The sequence below is a fragment of the Halichoeres trimaculatus genome, unplaced genomic scaffold (genome assembly GCF_033239565.1).
Source record: "Halichoeres trimaculatus isolate MK-OKI-2021-1 unplaced genomic scaffold, fHalTri1.1 fHalTri1_scaffold_3, whole genome shotgun sequence".
Taxonomy (NCBI): Eukaryota; Metazoa; Chordata; class Actinopteri; order Labriformes; family Labridae; genus Halichoeres; species Halichoeres trimaculatus.
This window is the reverse complement of record NW_027437181.1, coordinates 23,054,126-23,069,805: the sequence shown is the minus strand read 5'-3', so window position 1 is coordinate 23,069,805 and position 15,680 is coordinate 23,054,126. Positions and strand designations below refer to the sequence as shown.

The 15,680-nt window shown below is 40.8% G+C and overlaps 1 protein-coding gene and 1 long non-coding RNA gene across 3 annotated transcripts in view; one reads left to right on the top strand and one right to left on the bottom strand.

The window, feature by feature from the left end:
- The window catches only part of LOC141787470 (uncharacterized), a 116,626-nt gene that overhangs the window by 2,935 nt on the left and 98,011 nt on the right, over nt 1-15,680 (bottom strand). The window contains exon 3 of the long non-coding RNA XR_012598076.1: nt 6,655-6,791. This is a non-coding gene — a long non-coding RNA (uncharacterized LOC141787470). The remainder of the gene's footprint in view (nt 1-6,654; nt 6,792-15,680) is intronic.
- insyn1 (inhibitory synaptic factor 1) overlaps nt 1-15,680 on the top strand; it is a 49,821-nt gene that overhangs the window by 24,947 nt on the left and 9,194 nt on the right. The window lies entirely within an intron of this gene.

The following is a 15,680-nucleotide window of genomic DNA, read 5'->3' as shown; positions in this document are numbered from 1 at the left end:
CGCAGACGTCTGGCCAAGCCCATATATTAACCCAGAACAGCTGGCTGCTTTCCAACATCAGCCACTGGGTTTTTAATTGCACCAGTTGTGATGTGGTGTGTATGTGCTGAGATTACAGTTAAATTATGATCACTACCAAAAAGTCTTGCCTTACAGGATCACAGCTCAAGAAACACACTCTAACAACAAAGAGTGTTTGTTTTTGTTAAAAAAAAAAAAAACCTTTCTGTTGTTTTGTCTTCCTCTAATAACCTTGACCTCCCTTCAACATCAACCCATACCTCCACAACTGAAACCTGTCGATGCTGCAGAAAACAGCAGCATCTCCATAATACAACAAAACTAATTTCCCTATCCCCTGCTGTTCTTGAGTTTTGAGAAGATGAAAATATTCATTGCGGTTGTCCTGAACACGGAATAATCATTGAGGATTTATGTTTCTTGCTTGTATCAAATTAATTGTGTATGGAGAGAGCAGGGTTGAGAGGATATCTCACAGCAAAGGATTTCACCATGTCATCACAGAAATGCATAAAGTCAAACTATATTCCTTGTTTTCTTCTTTTCCACCCCAGCGTAGTCCACATAGCAGCCGTCTCCACCGGCATACACAATGAAGAGTGCAGATACTGCGCTGAATTACATATTTGCTAATTTTCAAGCTTCTCAGCACGGTGCGGAGAGGGATGGTATGCATTTACATCGAAATGGCAATGCAAGGCAATATATGATGAGACTACTGCCTGAGGATTATCCTATTGCTTTGAAGTCTGCCTAAACACTTAAGTCACAATCTGAAACTTGACAGGCTTTATTAAAACAAGTCCTCCATTTATAATGTGAAGTAAATACTGTGTATACTGATACATAAACTTACAGAGAAAGACTTATGCTGCTTATAGGTTTCAGTTTGGTGAGTAATAAATAGTGCTGTACTGCGGTATGATTCTTTTTGTTGTTGGGAACGAACAGCAGAGAGGTGTGTTGACAGAGTTCAGGTTCAGGTTTTCTCATTGTGTTCTGTTTCATGTGGTTGGGAGCCAGAACCTTCACAACTAATGATCAGCTACAAACTTGAATTAATATTCAGTTATGTGACTGCTTGAGCTAATATTTTGATAGTTCCTAAGTTATCTTTATTAATGTTGCTATCACAGTCTTTTAATCATCCTGTCTTCATAATAAAGCATTTTTTTTTCGTCTTTTAGGGTTAGTGTAACAGAGACAATAAGTATTCATTGCATCTCTTCAGCACTGTTACTGAAGCTAGAGATGGACAGTGTCTAAACCTGGTTCAGATTTTTAAAAATGTAAGGCAGGGAACTCACTGCGGACACGATAAGAGCTTTGTAATCTTAACTCAAAGGAATGAAAAGGTTTTATAAGCATGCAAAGCCGCTGCTCTGTATTAGTGCAATTTTCTATTGTTGGCCAAAAGTAGAGCTGCAGATTCTGCAAGTTTCCCAAAGGTATTAGATAAGAAAAGGCAACTTGTCATGACTTCCTAAATAAAAAATGAAATCAGCAAGTTTCCATTTGAAAACTGAAAACTGAAAGCATCCATTCCCCCGCTTTAAATTAAAACTGGCAAGCTGTGGTTAGTATTTGGACCCTGAGGGAGCGGAGACTCTAGATTGGTGTCAAGCTTCCAAGTCCTCCAAACTGAATGACAAAATCACTGCTCTCTAGAATGACACTTATGAGCACTTTCTAATCTGTAGCCACTTTCAACAGCAAAACTTTCTATAGTGCCTTCCACAACTGGTAATAATAATGCACGATGACTCCTGATGCAAATAACCGATTAGGTTTTGACACTTAACAACACAATTATGATAAGTCCACTGAAGTATCACTTTAAGGTTTGAGACATATTGATTTTTTTTTGTTGTTGTTGTTGTTGTTTTTTTTGTTAAACTGAAATGTTTCTGGCGTGTTTGTTAGTAAGCTTAAAATAAAGACCGTGTGATTAAGGTTAAGAAAAGGTGTTGGCGTAAACAGTGTAGTCTCCAAGTATTTTGTTGTGCTGCTTGTCACTCCAAAATGTCATCCCTCTGTGTGTTTGGCTAAGTATCAGTATCTGTCGATTGACGAGTCCTAATTAAGACTGCTGAAGAGCAGCAGAAAAGTTGGTAAATTGAGCATCAACATCTTGCTGTTTCATTTTGATTCATTTTCTCTCAGGCTTTCTGAGAAAAAGATGGATTGAATCTACTCCAAATTACTGTCTTTCATACAGTCGTGAGCACCATCCTGACACCAAACTTGGACCATAATGAGCAAAGATTGCAAATAAATCAAGGCGTATACAGTGTCACAAGTGGAAGTCATGCTAAGGAAAAAAAGATAAAACACGATGACAGCAGCACCACCATGATGAGCAGAATGACCACATCATATTAAAGGATTGGACAGCGTGGAAATAAAACAGTGGAAATAGAAGAACATGCCACATTCATAAGCTCCAAAAAGGGAGGGGTTGACAGTAAACCCTGTAAATCCATTTGGTTTTTCAGACATGGAAGGAGAACGGAACTGACAATAGCTTGAGGGGCCAGTGCTCCATGGAGTGAATACCAGAGCGGAGGAGCGGAAAAATAAATAAAGAATGTGTCACCTAGTGGGAGGAGGCACCGAGGCAAGATCTGTCAGAACTCTGCTGCTGTCTGCAGATTAGATCTGGGGCTATTTAAAGAGGGAGAGCACGCCAAAGTCCCCCCGACGCCAGTGTCCACACTGCTCCCGCCACCACTCTGACATCATTGGCAGCCATCGCCTTGTGACAAAAAAACATGAAGCGCAAATGATGGCTACAAAGGGGGTTGGGGAGGGGGACATTTCCCTGTGCCGTGACTGACCTGGTCACGTTGCACGTTCTCTGCATCCGTGTAGATCAAGCGCATAAAAGACAAGGTCACTGGAGAGGGAATTTGCCTGCTGATGTCAGCGAGGCAGTGAGGGCTGCAATACATTTTTAAGGGTTACTGTTGGCCTATAAATAACATCTCAATAACCCTGAGGTCAGACATATAAGCTGCCATCAGAATAATCACAGTTTCCCAAAAGGATCAAAGTAGTAGGAAGCAGTCTGGCAGTCAGACAGGTTTGGCATGTGTTGTATACATATCTCCTGTGTGTGTGTGTGTGTGACAGCGTGTTTTTATTTGAGAGGGAAAAAAGAGCCAGTGATTGATGCATGCGCTTGCGTGGGAGTATGAGTATCTGTCAGAAGATATGAGATTGGCTGTGTATGGGAGCGTGTGCTCATGTGCTGTAGTTTAGTAGTTGCCCATTGTGGGTGTGTGCGGTCTTGTGCGAGTGCATGTTGTTTGTGGTTGTCTTATGTCTTCTCACAGTAGATTGATTAGATAGAAGGCTGTTGGCGAGGCCCCGTTGTGTGTTTGGTCACATCGCTCTGACAGTGTGTGATGTTTTTCTTCCCAAATGAAGCAACATTAGCCCAGTCATGTTTGCCTCCCAAACACGAGCCAAGGATGATGAAGCTATGTGCACGACCGAACTGTAAGGCCTCATTTACCCCATGATACCTCCTCTCTCTTCCCCTGCTCCCCCTTGCTCTTGCACTCCTGTCTCACTCTCTTCCTCCAGGCTGCAGCAGACTGACTCTCTGCTACAGACTGAGTCATTCTAAGCCAGTCAGTTATCTCTCCATCCAGCCCCTCAGATTTCACCACTCCTTTTGTTGTCATCAATCAAAGCAGGGCTCCCAGAGAGGGAGGGAGAAACACTGAAAAGTGTCAAAACAGTGACCAACTAAGAACTTGCACTTGTAGGTTAGAGCAGAATTTATACATGGACACAGAATCCATGGATTATTAACGAGCTTTTTTTCTGTCAAATTTCTCCATGAACCTTGAAGAATGGTATTTGGAAAGCAAGGAGCTTGCATCAGGAAGTGCAAAGATGAACACAGGTTATTGCATCATGCAGGCTTGCAAGCAGGCGGTACAGTGAGGCAGAGGGAGGCGATATGCTGGCAGGCTGAGCAAACAGGAGAAAGGGTCATGGAGGTACGCAGCTGAAGACAATCAAGGGATGGAAGCTCAGCCGAGGAGATCCTCACAAATGTTCCACACAGATGGCTCGATGAAGCATCTGTACTCTACCTCTACCTGCTAATTACATGCTGTGCCTGACTTCACACTTTCTCCTCCGAACCACTGCCAACTGTACTGAAAAGATGAATATGCTTTACATGAAACAAAGCATCTCCATTCTTCACTCCTTCCAATTTGTGACACCATGCAGCACAATGGGCTCCCTGTTCATGGACTGGCAATTTAATGCGTGAAAGCGAGAGATGAAGTGAGGGGAGAAAAGAAGAGAAAAATGCCTTTCCTGTCCTTCACCTCCTTGTACATTGCTTATTTGTTTGTGGTAATTGGACCTTTTAATGTGGCAGGAGAATGCAGGTAAAGAACCCCACTGTGCTGTGTGTTTTTACTAACAAGACAGCAGAGCAGGATGTAGTTGACAGGAGGAAATTTGATGTATGTACCAATAGGCTTTTCTTATAGCAATGCCGCCATAGTGTTCACATTTACATCAAACTTTGCAAAGGTTCAGAATTATATATCCTACAGTAACATCTATTTCCCATTTACTGTGCAGACATTTGACTTCTGCCTTTTCCAACTGTTTACACAACATATATATTTTTTACTGCATTACCAGTTCACTAGCATTTCACTGGTAAAATGTTTTCATCTCCAAACTCCAATGTCTTCTCCCACAATGGGGACAACAACTGACAAAACAGACCCAGAAGTCAAAATAATATTCATGGAAAGTTAATATACTGCCCTAGTTTAAACAGATTTTTTCCTCTCAGTTTGGTGAGATTTGTTTACCAGGCTCTTTTCTTGCCGGAAGGGCTTGAGGTAGCGTTCCCCCACACACCACCATGTCTCCCTGCCAACTCTGCAACCTATAATTATCAAGACACACACACACACACACACACACACACACACACACACACACATACACACACACACAAACACACACACAGACCAGAACGCAATGAAAGAGAATGTATTGTGCCCGTGCTCTGAGGGTAACATATAAGTACCTTCACCAGCGAGTAATCAATATGTTTTTGCTTATGAGTAATATTTCAATATGTAATTAAAAAGCTGATCCATGCACACTGACTAATTGTTCTGTATGAGGCTGTTGTTGAAATCCATCCAAAAATGACAGCGAGAGAAAAGAGAGGCCGTGCTTTGGCAGCATCTTAATCAGGAGCTGTGCAAGCACATCTGGATTTTGATGACTTATTTCAAATTCAAAGGCGGCATTTTGCATTGAAATTCAGTATTGGTTCAATCTTGCTCTAAGAGGATAAAACTTTGGATTGGACATAAATGAAAAGAGGATAGGATGAATGCACAAACAAGCATGGGAAGCAGGGTGTTGCATTTGTAGGGAGAGAACATCAATTAGTGAGGTGTCTTTTTGTTTGATTTTCTGTTATATTTGTGCATGCTTACAAGAATTTTAAAAGATTTTGTTGTATTGTAAATAAATTAGTTAATCTCCTTTAGCATTGATGAAAGCATTCAAAATAAGAGAAGTGGACCTTATAATAATGCAGAATGTGCATGACAAGGTTGCAAGCGCAGGTTTTGTAGTGGACCTCACAATAATTTCCTGGCTCAGAGAAGCTTGATCAATAATATTATACTGGTAAAACAAATTTAGTCTTCTCCCCTCAGTTATAAGACTCTAATTGCTCTATTGATGACACGAATATCCCACTGGTGGTCTGCAGCTGACATCTCACATCATAAGTTATTCTCCTCCTATCAACCTGGAACACAGAAAGATTAGATAACGCCTGACACCTCCACCATCTGTCACCAGCAGAGGCTGCGGCAAGTTTTCACCTCACACTTTAGTTCGGCATTTATTTCACAGCTCATCTCATTTCTAACTCTAAAACAGCCGAGCTAAAAATAGGCTAAGAGTTCAGATAATGACAAAGAAGGTCATTGCCGGCCTTGCTATCACAGCAAGGACTGGCAAGGAGCCGGCTGATTTTTCACTTCTATAGTTAGCGACAACAGACTGTCAGGAAAACTTAACCAGCACCTTACAGCCGGATATGTTGACATGCATCGCCCTGATGATTGACTGCCCAAAGGAGATTCTTCAGTTTCAACATCTTTTGGGTGCTGTTTAACAAGATGCAATGTGTGGGTGGATGGACAAGAGAGCATCTATAAATAGAGAAACTGGTGATATGAGGGAGGGACGAGGCAGGTATGTGTGGCTGCCAGATGGTGCCTTGTGGGGAATGTATCCCAGTGATTTTGTTTGCAAATAGGTCTCTGTAAAGTCGCCGGCACCTTTCCTCCAAAATGCCTGCTGTTATAGGCAGAGCTTTAGGAACTGCCGTATCTGATAAAGGTGCTGCAGACTCAAAGATGTCCTGCCGCTTGCTAGAGAGGGAGAGTGGAAGTGACGCACTGTGACAGGTTTTGTCACTCTCTTAGGCGACTGCCCTACAGATTGTCACAGATAGAAATGGCAGAGCCCTGGAAGCAATGACAAATTGTTTTTTTTTTTTTTGTTTTTTTTTTTTAAGGAAAAGAAGTGAGAGAGCAAGACATGCCAATATCTGTGGCCTACTTTAGCAAGGTGTTGTAGATGGATGGGAGAGCAGCATCACTCAGGATCTTTGTTGTCACTTCCCACAAATGGATACGTAGATGTCACGACCCTCAGTGAATGGTGTTTTCTTTCTCGCTCTCTGTGCTGATGGAAACCTGAAAAAAAACACACACATCTGCCTTTATTAGCTTCAATATGCTACAAAGACTTCTGCTTGTGATAAGATTGAAACAATATTGGTAACACTTTACTTTAGAACGCAAAGTTCATCACACTAAGGTAATAATTAGACAAAGATTTTTTTTTCTTATTTCTTAAAAATTATCACATTACTTAAAATAATGTCCAAATTTATTGTCACCAGTCACAATTGGTAGGTTACTAATTCAATTTCTCAATAAGCAGTTGATAGTTAGCTATTTGTTACTTAATTTCACAAAGTTCTTATGCACCGAGTTTGTTGATATGCATAATTGAGATCACATGCAAAATGATATACCTTTATGATTAAGGCCTATAATGTTTTACACGATACAACTGAGGCCTTCAGATGTGATATTCACCAAGAGTGGGGTTGTAAATTGGCCATACCTGATTGTGATAGACACTGCAAGTATAGGCACACAGCAAAACAGAATCTGGCCAGAAGTTAAGTGCTACCAAATTTTCATCAAATTTCAGGGGTAATTTCAAAGAAATAAGAAAAAACTTAGTCTAATTATTACCCAAGTGCGATGAAATTTGCAGACCTCTAAAGTGAAGTGTTACCCCAATATCTTTGATTTGAGTCAAAGGATCAGTTTCTCTGAATGTGAAGACATCTAGTTTCACCTCACTTTTTCAAACAAGCACTACCAATTGAAACATTTTAACTTAAAAAAAAAGAAGAAAAAAGAAAAGAAAGATTCAAAATTGAATATGAGTGATAGAGCATGTATCAAATAAATCATGTTCCATTCCTTCACTGATTTTCCATGCCTACATTATCTATACACACCATTTGTAAAGGGCAGTTGTTTTAGCTGCAGGCTTGTATACAACGAGTGGAATGTGCAACAACCTTGCAGGCTGTAAACTTTCAAAACTGAGGAAATGAACCCTGCTACAAAACTACCTGTGATGGTACTTGAGCAGGGTAATGGAAACCAAGAGAGGCACAACGCTGGTGAGAATGACAGGTTGCCGTTGGATGCTCTAATGCTCCCAGCTTCCACACAGACTGAATGCAACTGGCTAAACCTCTCTGCAGTGAGATTTTAGTACAACCTCCTTTATACCCATCCAGTGTGACTGCGTGTTGGACTGACAGCGCTGTCAGACTTATGTAGGCTGATGTAGGAGTTCAGTGTGGGTGGCTGCTTTGCAGGTGAGTTGAACTGACACTAACTGTGCAGAGATTAAGTCGAGTCAGTGTATTGGTGTGAAGCGTCGACTGATTTAGGACAGAGTAAATGTGCACTCAATGGTTCTATTATAATGAAAAAAAGGATACAGGAGGTGAGATTGTCTTTACGCCATTAAGAGAGCAATCCTTGATCTGCTCCACTGACTGAGTGCAAGTACGACACTGTGGGCATAGTGACTACAGCCAGGGTGATTTCACGGAGTTATGGGCACATTTTCTGGTTTGTAACTGTTCGTGTCGCACTAGATAAAGCTCATTTGGGTGTAAAAGTTTAAACAAACATTTTATAAGTTACACAATTCCAATCTCCAATTATACTTTACTAGATCAGCTACAGGTTATAGTCTCTAAAAGGATTACTGGGCTCTCCCTGTCTGTCTCCAATCAGTGGCTCTGGAGAAAAAATCCCAGGCTTGCATACACGTCTGAGATCTCAGGATTAATGATTTCTTTTGCCGCTTTAAGGATCATTCAGTGACTGTCCTGCAGAAGTTTTAGCTCCAAGAGGTGTGTCTTTATGAGGCAATATAAGCTTTGGTATATTTTAAAAGTCAGCTACGCCTCTGGATAAAGCATCACTTTAAATAAGACCTTATTATAGCATATCAGTTACTGCGGTAAGGTGAAATAGAGAGCTTATTTTGAACAGCTCCCTCCTCCAGACAGTGAGTCACATTCACAGGCCTGAGGGTAGAAATGCTTTGTTGATGAGGGGTCAGAATAGATCTGTAAAGCTAACCGGCTGGCCACAAGTAAATACTTGGTGAAACAACAGCATGAGGGGGAAAAAATCAGCAGTATCCAGCAAACCTTGGACTTGCAGATGACCCATGATGCTGTCTAACCCTGGCAGGTGTTAATAATTTAAACAAGCTGCAACATTTGAACTTTAATGGCTTGTGATTAATACATTATTTTAAAGGGAAATTACCAAAAAAAAAAAAAAAAGACTATGTATCGTAGTCAGTTTTGGTATAAGCACAAGTTAAGGTTAAAGCACACACTCCATGTTCAAAGGCAACACTTCCTGTCGCAATTGCTGGTTCCACTTCTGTCTCTTTCCTGCACGTCTCTGCCCACTCTCTGTAACAGTCGTAGTAGTCTTACTAACCACAGAAAATTTTTTGAACGTCACATTGTATTTTTCAACCTTGCCACTGACCAGAGGCATCTCTTCTTGGCAACCATCTTCAAGCAGAATAATTTACCACGTGACTGAGCATTTATCATGCCAAGTCTACTTCAGATTCAAGTGCAAATCAAAGACAAGTAAAATGCAGAAAAAAATGAAGTGAAATTTGTCAACCAAGGTTACAACACTGCACAACTGTTTTTCATCCAAAGCAACAGCATTTTCATCCCATAATGGTAGATCCAGCTATATTTGGTTGGTAGTGATAGATGGGTTCACACAATAAAGAAAATGGGAACATACTCCCATTAAGAAAAGCGCTGCAGGGTAAGGGAACCTAGAAATGCCAGTAGCATATTGATTGCATGCCCTGTATTAATAGAGAGGTTAGCTGCTGCTTTCTTAGCCTTAACATTTCATCCAAAGTTGTGGCCTAAGTGCAACAGGCAAAATGAAAACTGACCTTCAGTTTTAACCAAATGCTCCCAAGTTGAATGGTCAGTTGTGTTCCATCGTCATGCACAGCAGGAACAAGGTGACTTCAGAAAGGTCTGTTGTTCCAGGCTTTTTATTACAAAGCCTAAGCTTATTATTTTTATTTTTAAATCTAATACACCTGGAGCACTAACATTTTCAGGTAGCCTTAAAAAGAAACTCTTAGGTCAGCACAGTCAACAACAGAGCAGATTCTTGTTCTGATTTAAAGCACAAACCTGTGACTCTGGAAAGTTAAATGAGTCTTGTGATAGTGTTAGAAAAGTTTTCCCTCACCTATCCCTCTCACTGCTGATCTAGTACAAAAAGGAAAGTGATGAAAACGTTTTCAGCTGAGTGTATAAAGCAAGATGAGTGCTAGGGTATGACTCTCTCAAAATGAGCTAATTTAACAAGGCAGACAGCGCTCCATCTGCAGTAATGGGCACAGGTTCTCATTGAATGGTCAAAGCTGACCAACATCTGATGTGGTTAGTACCACAATATAATCCCACTTTAATTAAAAAAAAACTGTGTTAGTTCAACTCTGATGCAGCTGCACCACTGTCTGCAGTCACTACTCCGCCTCTAACATTGTCCCACCCACAGTACCATTTGATTGGTTACAAGCAGAGCCATGGTTCAAGTAACAACCAATCAGCAGTCAAAGCTGTGCATGCAGTGCTCTCTCTGGAGAGCAGATGTATGCTTCAAAGGTAAATTTAGGCAGCAGACTCTCCCAAAATTGTAATGACCATCCCAGTCCTCTATAACTCACAGCTACTAATAATGTTTCTGTGAGCCCAATAATGTTATGTAAACATAAGCGGCAGCTCTTCTCACTGGTAGTCCCTACAGATGTGTCTGTAAATCACTTGAATTAAGGTTGCTGATAATGCTGATATGGAAATTGTTACAGTAGAAGTATGTGTGTGTGTGTGTGTGTGTGTGAGTGAGACAGATATAAAAAACTGTATGAACTCTATTCTGCCCTCCCTGAATGTACGTACCTGGCTCGACAGATCCAAGCGGCAACCTCCGGTCTGGGAATATGACACAATGCGGGAGTGCTAAAATCTGCTGTTTCTTGAGTGTCACATACACACCAAGCCAAAAAAGCAGTTTTCAAAGCAGATAATAACCTATTTACAGCCTGGTTCAAAAAACTTATCCTGTCTGAGTCGCTAATTTTACTACCGGCACCCACTGTACAGGGGGTGATTTTTTTTCTAACTTGGCCGTTCAGAGGATATAAGATCGCAAGCTCCCCCAATAAGAGGCACAGCTGAGGGTCACGTGACCGTGACCAGGCGCCCTTATGGCTGTACAAAAGCAGTACAGCAAAGCCCTTGCCACTACCAATATGGCCACTATAGCTGATGTGCTTCATTTTCTGTATCAGAAACAGACGGGTGACGTCGGCGAGACTACGTCCATGTTTTATACAGTCTATGGACAGATCACTTAACAGTTCCTAGTGAAAAACAATGAAATGAGAGACTGTTGATTTGGTGGTTTATTTAGACTCAACATACAAAGGCAATGGAAAACAGAAAAAAAAAAATGGCAAGGAAAGTAATTCTTGACCAGCTAGCTTCAGTTAGCAAAAGTCTGCTAGCATAATGCTAATGCCAATGGAAAATCCCATTGAAGGGCTAATGCAATTGCCTCTCAAAACTGATAAGATAGAAGATATGAAGAAGATATGGTCTAAACTGCAGACATTCAGGAGCTGCTTGCTGATGCTTTTCTGCACTGAGTTGTGTGTTTACGCTATGCAAGTCCAGGATGACCAAAACATTTAAAACCAAAGTCATGTGAAAACTAAACAGAAAATTAATGTAACGGCATTGCATGCTCATAAAGGGCAGCACAAACTAAATTCTGTCCACTTTTATAACAATTACATTAAAATTTTTGGAAAACTTTGTGAACTGTGGAAAAATTTAGGTAGCTTTTTCTTTTTAAAGTTTTTTTTTTTTTTTTTTTTTTAACGTTATAAACAGTGGTGTGCGGTCAGGGGAGGCAGTGCCTCCCCTAGGCTAACAAGAAAAAAATATATATATATTTTTATAAAAATATATTTTTTCAGTTGTTCGTATACAATTTGTCATAATTAAGAAATAAAAAAAGGAAATTGCTGATTTGTCAATAAGAGGGGGGCTAACAGAGGGGGTGGACAGCATTTTGTGCTGGCTTCATGATTGTAATGTGCGTCGGAGGCAGAGACCGTTTACTTGAAATCACAAGGTTTTGCAGTTTCGCGCATGCGTACTAAGGTCTCACGCTGATTAATGTGGGCATCGATGAGGCACAGCGTTTCTCTGCCTCTGCAGGTTGTAATACCGCACTGTCTTCGAGGTCTCGCGATAGTTTGTTAGTGCAGACATTTGATAGAGTGTACTGGAGGTGCCTGGCCTGTGTTCTTGTGTTGTTGAGATGAATTTTTGTTTGTATTTTGCTCTTGCTCCTGTGATGTAAATCCTGTAGAAATGCAAGTGAACGTATGTTTCGAGTTTTAGTTGGCATTTTGTCATGTTAACGCCAGGACTTCAGTCTGTCTCCGAACCGTAAATGGGAAAGCTGATTAACATTTATTTACTTGGCTTGTTGCTGGTAACCGATGTCTAGGAGTCCGGGCCAAAGTGAGGGAAAAGACTAAAGAGGAGGAAAAAAGGTGCACCTTGTGCACAACTGCACATTTATTGAGGAAACAAAGACCAAAATAATGCACTCCCGCCCCACACACACCATGCATGTACTCAGACTGCATCTCCTTCTGCTATGTCACACGCATGCGCACACACACACACACACACACACACACACACACACACACACACACACACACACACACACACACACACACACACACACACACACACACACACACACACACAGCACAGACTGTCACCATGTTAAAGGGGCAGGGCTGGCCAACAACAGTTTGTATTAGCAAATGTGAGCAGTGCACCGTATATATAACACACACACATAGAAATTTCAACTTAAGCTGGCTGCCTGCCTCCCTCGTAATGGACCTCACCACATCTTACTGGTTATAAGACATGCTGTTGAGCCTGGGAGCTGCTTAATAAACACAAGCTTAAAGGCACTTTAACTAAGTTAAGTGTTAGAGTTCATAATATTCAAAATTTTGACGCCAATATTTTCACTTTGACTGCAAATAAATTTCAGCTCCAAATACCAGTTATCAGCCTCTTTGACTACTGATAATCTGTATCGGTATTGGCCCTAAAATAAACAGATTGGCCTATCTCTTTAGTCTTAATTTGTGCTTTATCAAAATGTGAGCTGATAATAATGCATCCAATAATACTGCAGATGATGTAAATGTTTTATCATTTATCAGTTTATAGGTTTGACTGAGATTTTTTTTCTGCTACTATGCAGAATCAACAGCTGTCTTATTTCTAACACCTGACACTTGACCACCACCTAAGCACCTCGAGTAAAGTCAAAGACAAATCAAGCAACATAGCAAGCCTTACATGAACTAGTATCTAAATGTTAACACCAACTGTGAAGCATATGTAGCTGATGTCAACAACAGACAACAATCTGATGAGTTATAGATGACACCCGTGTGACTAACACTGACCTCAGCAGTATGGCAGAGTTGTTTCCTTTAACACGTCACATATCTGATCCTGCACAACCACTTTTAATTCACATCTCCTATTTCTCTCATGCACACAGTTACTACATCAAACTACAGAGTCTTTGTAGGTAAAACAGTATAAATATGTGGTGCTCTGATAAAAAGTTGAAGCCTTTGGGGTTCTTCTTTTGCTCCTCGGTGTGTTATTTGAGATGTGTGTTATTCGAGGGGATGTGGAAATCCATTTACACTTCTTGAATTGTGAAATAACACCCTGTACTACTGCATGGAAAGTGTCATTAGGCAACATAATCTGCCCAAACCCAAGGAGGCAGACAGTGAAAGGAGCTACAACAGGAATTTGGAATGAGGGATTTTTTTAATTACAAAAAGAGAGCAGGTGATAGCTCTCGCATGGTAACTGTGGACATGAGTCATTTCTCATACAACCATAAATAGAACTCTCAGTCGTGTTGGCTGAAGGGAGTAAACACTGCAAAATATTTTGCTGACTGGAAGGTTTGCAGTTTCATCCTCACTTAATGATAGAGGCATTGATGGCTGTGTGTGACTGCGTATTAGTGATAATGTGACTGAATGAAAATGAGGTGCATATCAACTCTTGTCGTTTCAAGAAAAAAGTTTCATTGTTGACCATATTTTTCAAGGATGTGAATATTTTCCTCATAGATACAAAAGTGGAACAAAACTGACAATGAGATCCTAAAAGCTGTGTAAGTTAAATGTGAAAATAAGTTTGGACGAAGAAGATTAGCTTCCTGTCAATCAGTCTTTTGCCTACTGCCTGGCTGTCTCGCCTGCTTCATCCCTTGGTCCTTCCATCCACTCTTCATCTCTTTGTCAAGTTCTCTTTTAAAGATGTACTGCTTGTGACTGCTTCAGGTTGTAATCACAGGTGTTAACACACACCTACATTTGAGCATGTATGTGTCACTTTCTGCAGCTACATGTGCCAAAGACCCTGAGTTTGACTGGATTTGCCTCATTAAGCATCTTAATGATGCCTTAAATGCAAACTTTGGGTTACATTTGTAGCAAAATGTGTAAAAGCTCCATTTGACAGAAAAAGACAAAAAAAAAAAAAATACAGGTTGCAAATTAGCACTATTTGATCTTAAGTTTCTGTTTTTTTCTTTCTACAAGAACTAAATTACTTCTAATGTAAAATGACTATTTGAACAACTACAGCCATTACTGCTTCTTTCTGCAGCTGCTTCTTTGAGAGCTCTGCACTTTCCTACGATAATACCAAGCCATAAAACATCCTACATTTCAAAAGCTCTCAAAGCTATTAATGTAAGACATGTATGTATGAAATTTTCCGTCACTGTGCGACTGTGTTTGTGACAAAGGACGCAAACATAAACAGGTTTTACAGTTTATTTTATGCCGTGATATTTTCAGTGGTCACAAGCGCATGACTCAAATCAGTGAACTTTACAATGGGTTTTACTGCCTTTTTACAGCTTAAGTAAGAAATATGTGAGGCACTGTCATTATAACTAATTAATTAGCCACTTAGCTGTGGAACTGTCCTCTGCATTTTATTTCTCACTCAGTGTGGACTTGCTGCTTATCAGCTTACTGGTTTGGCCTGTAGACAAACTGGCAGTGTGAGGTGTCAGGGTGAAGGATTTACTGCTGGATTGGGCTGAGCTGCTTCCTGTAGTGTTCTAGTCTCCCCTGCCAGAGAGATTCTGGTTTTGTTTTGTTTTTTTTTGCTTTTTTTCCACTACAGGTCAGTGAAGCTTACTGTACTGCACACACACATGTAGTCATAAATTTACACATGTTTTTTTTACCATCTGGCCACTTTTAGGCCTTTAAGAGACAGACTCACATCATGTTGGTAATGAAAACTCAAAGAAGTCATTAAAAAGAGTCAGTTTGCTCTCAAGACACACAGACATCTTTTTCCCCTCAATGTAACCTGACAGTACTCAGGCCTAATCCTCAGCTATCTCAGGGTAGCAGACAGACCGAGGAGCCCCATAGCATAGCGCTAGTCGCGTCTTTTTCTGGTCATTACCAGCACAGGGCCTCTCAACATGGACAGAGGCAATGAAGGAGATCCTCAATAAATGATCAGTGTGCTCTGCCAGAACTAACTCGTGCTGCATCTGCTGCTCCATGTAGCTCCAGTTCCCATCTTGCTCTTTTGCTGATAGTACAACCCATAAATTCTCCTCATCATACACCTTGCGAATTTGCCAGGTGGACACGTGTGTCTAATGACCCAAAGTTGGCTCAGAGGTGGTTGCTTTCACGGGCTTAGAGGGCAGCAGAAGCCCACCTCTTCTGAAGACCCCAAAGGGATAAAAATGAGACCCATTATGTGGTGAAGTTTGTAATGATGCTTTTGATTAGTGGGTTGTCAGGAGGTATTGGCC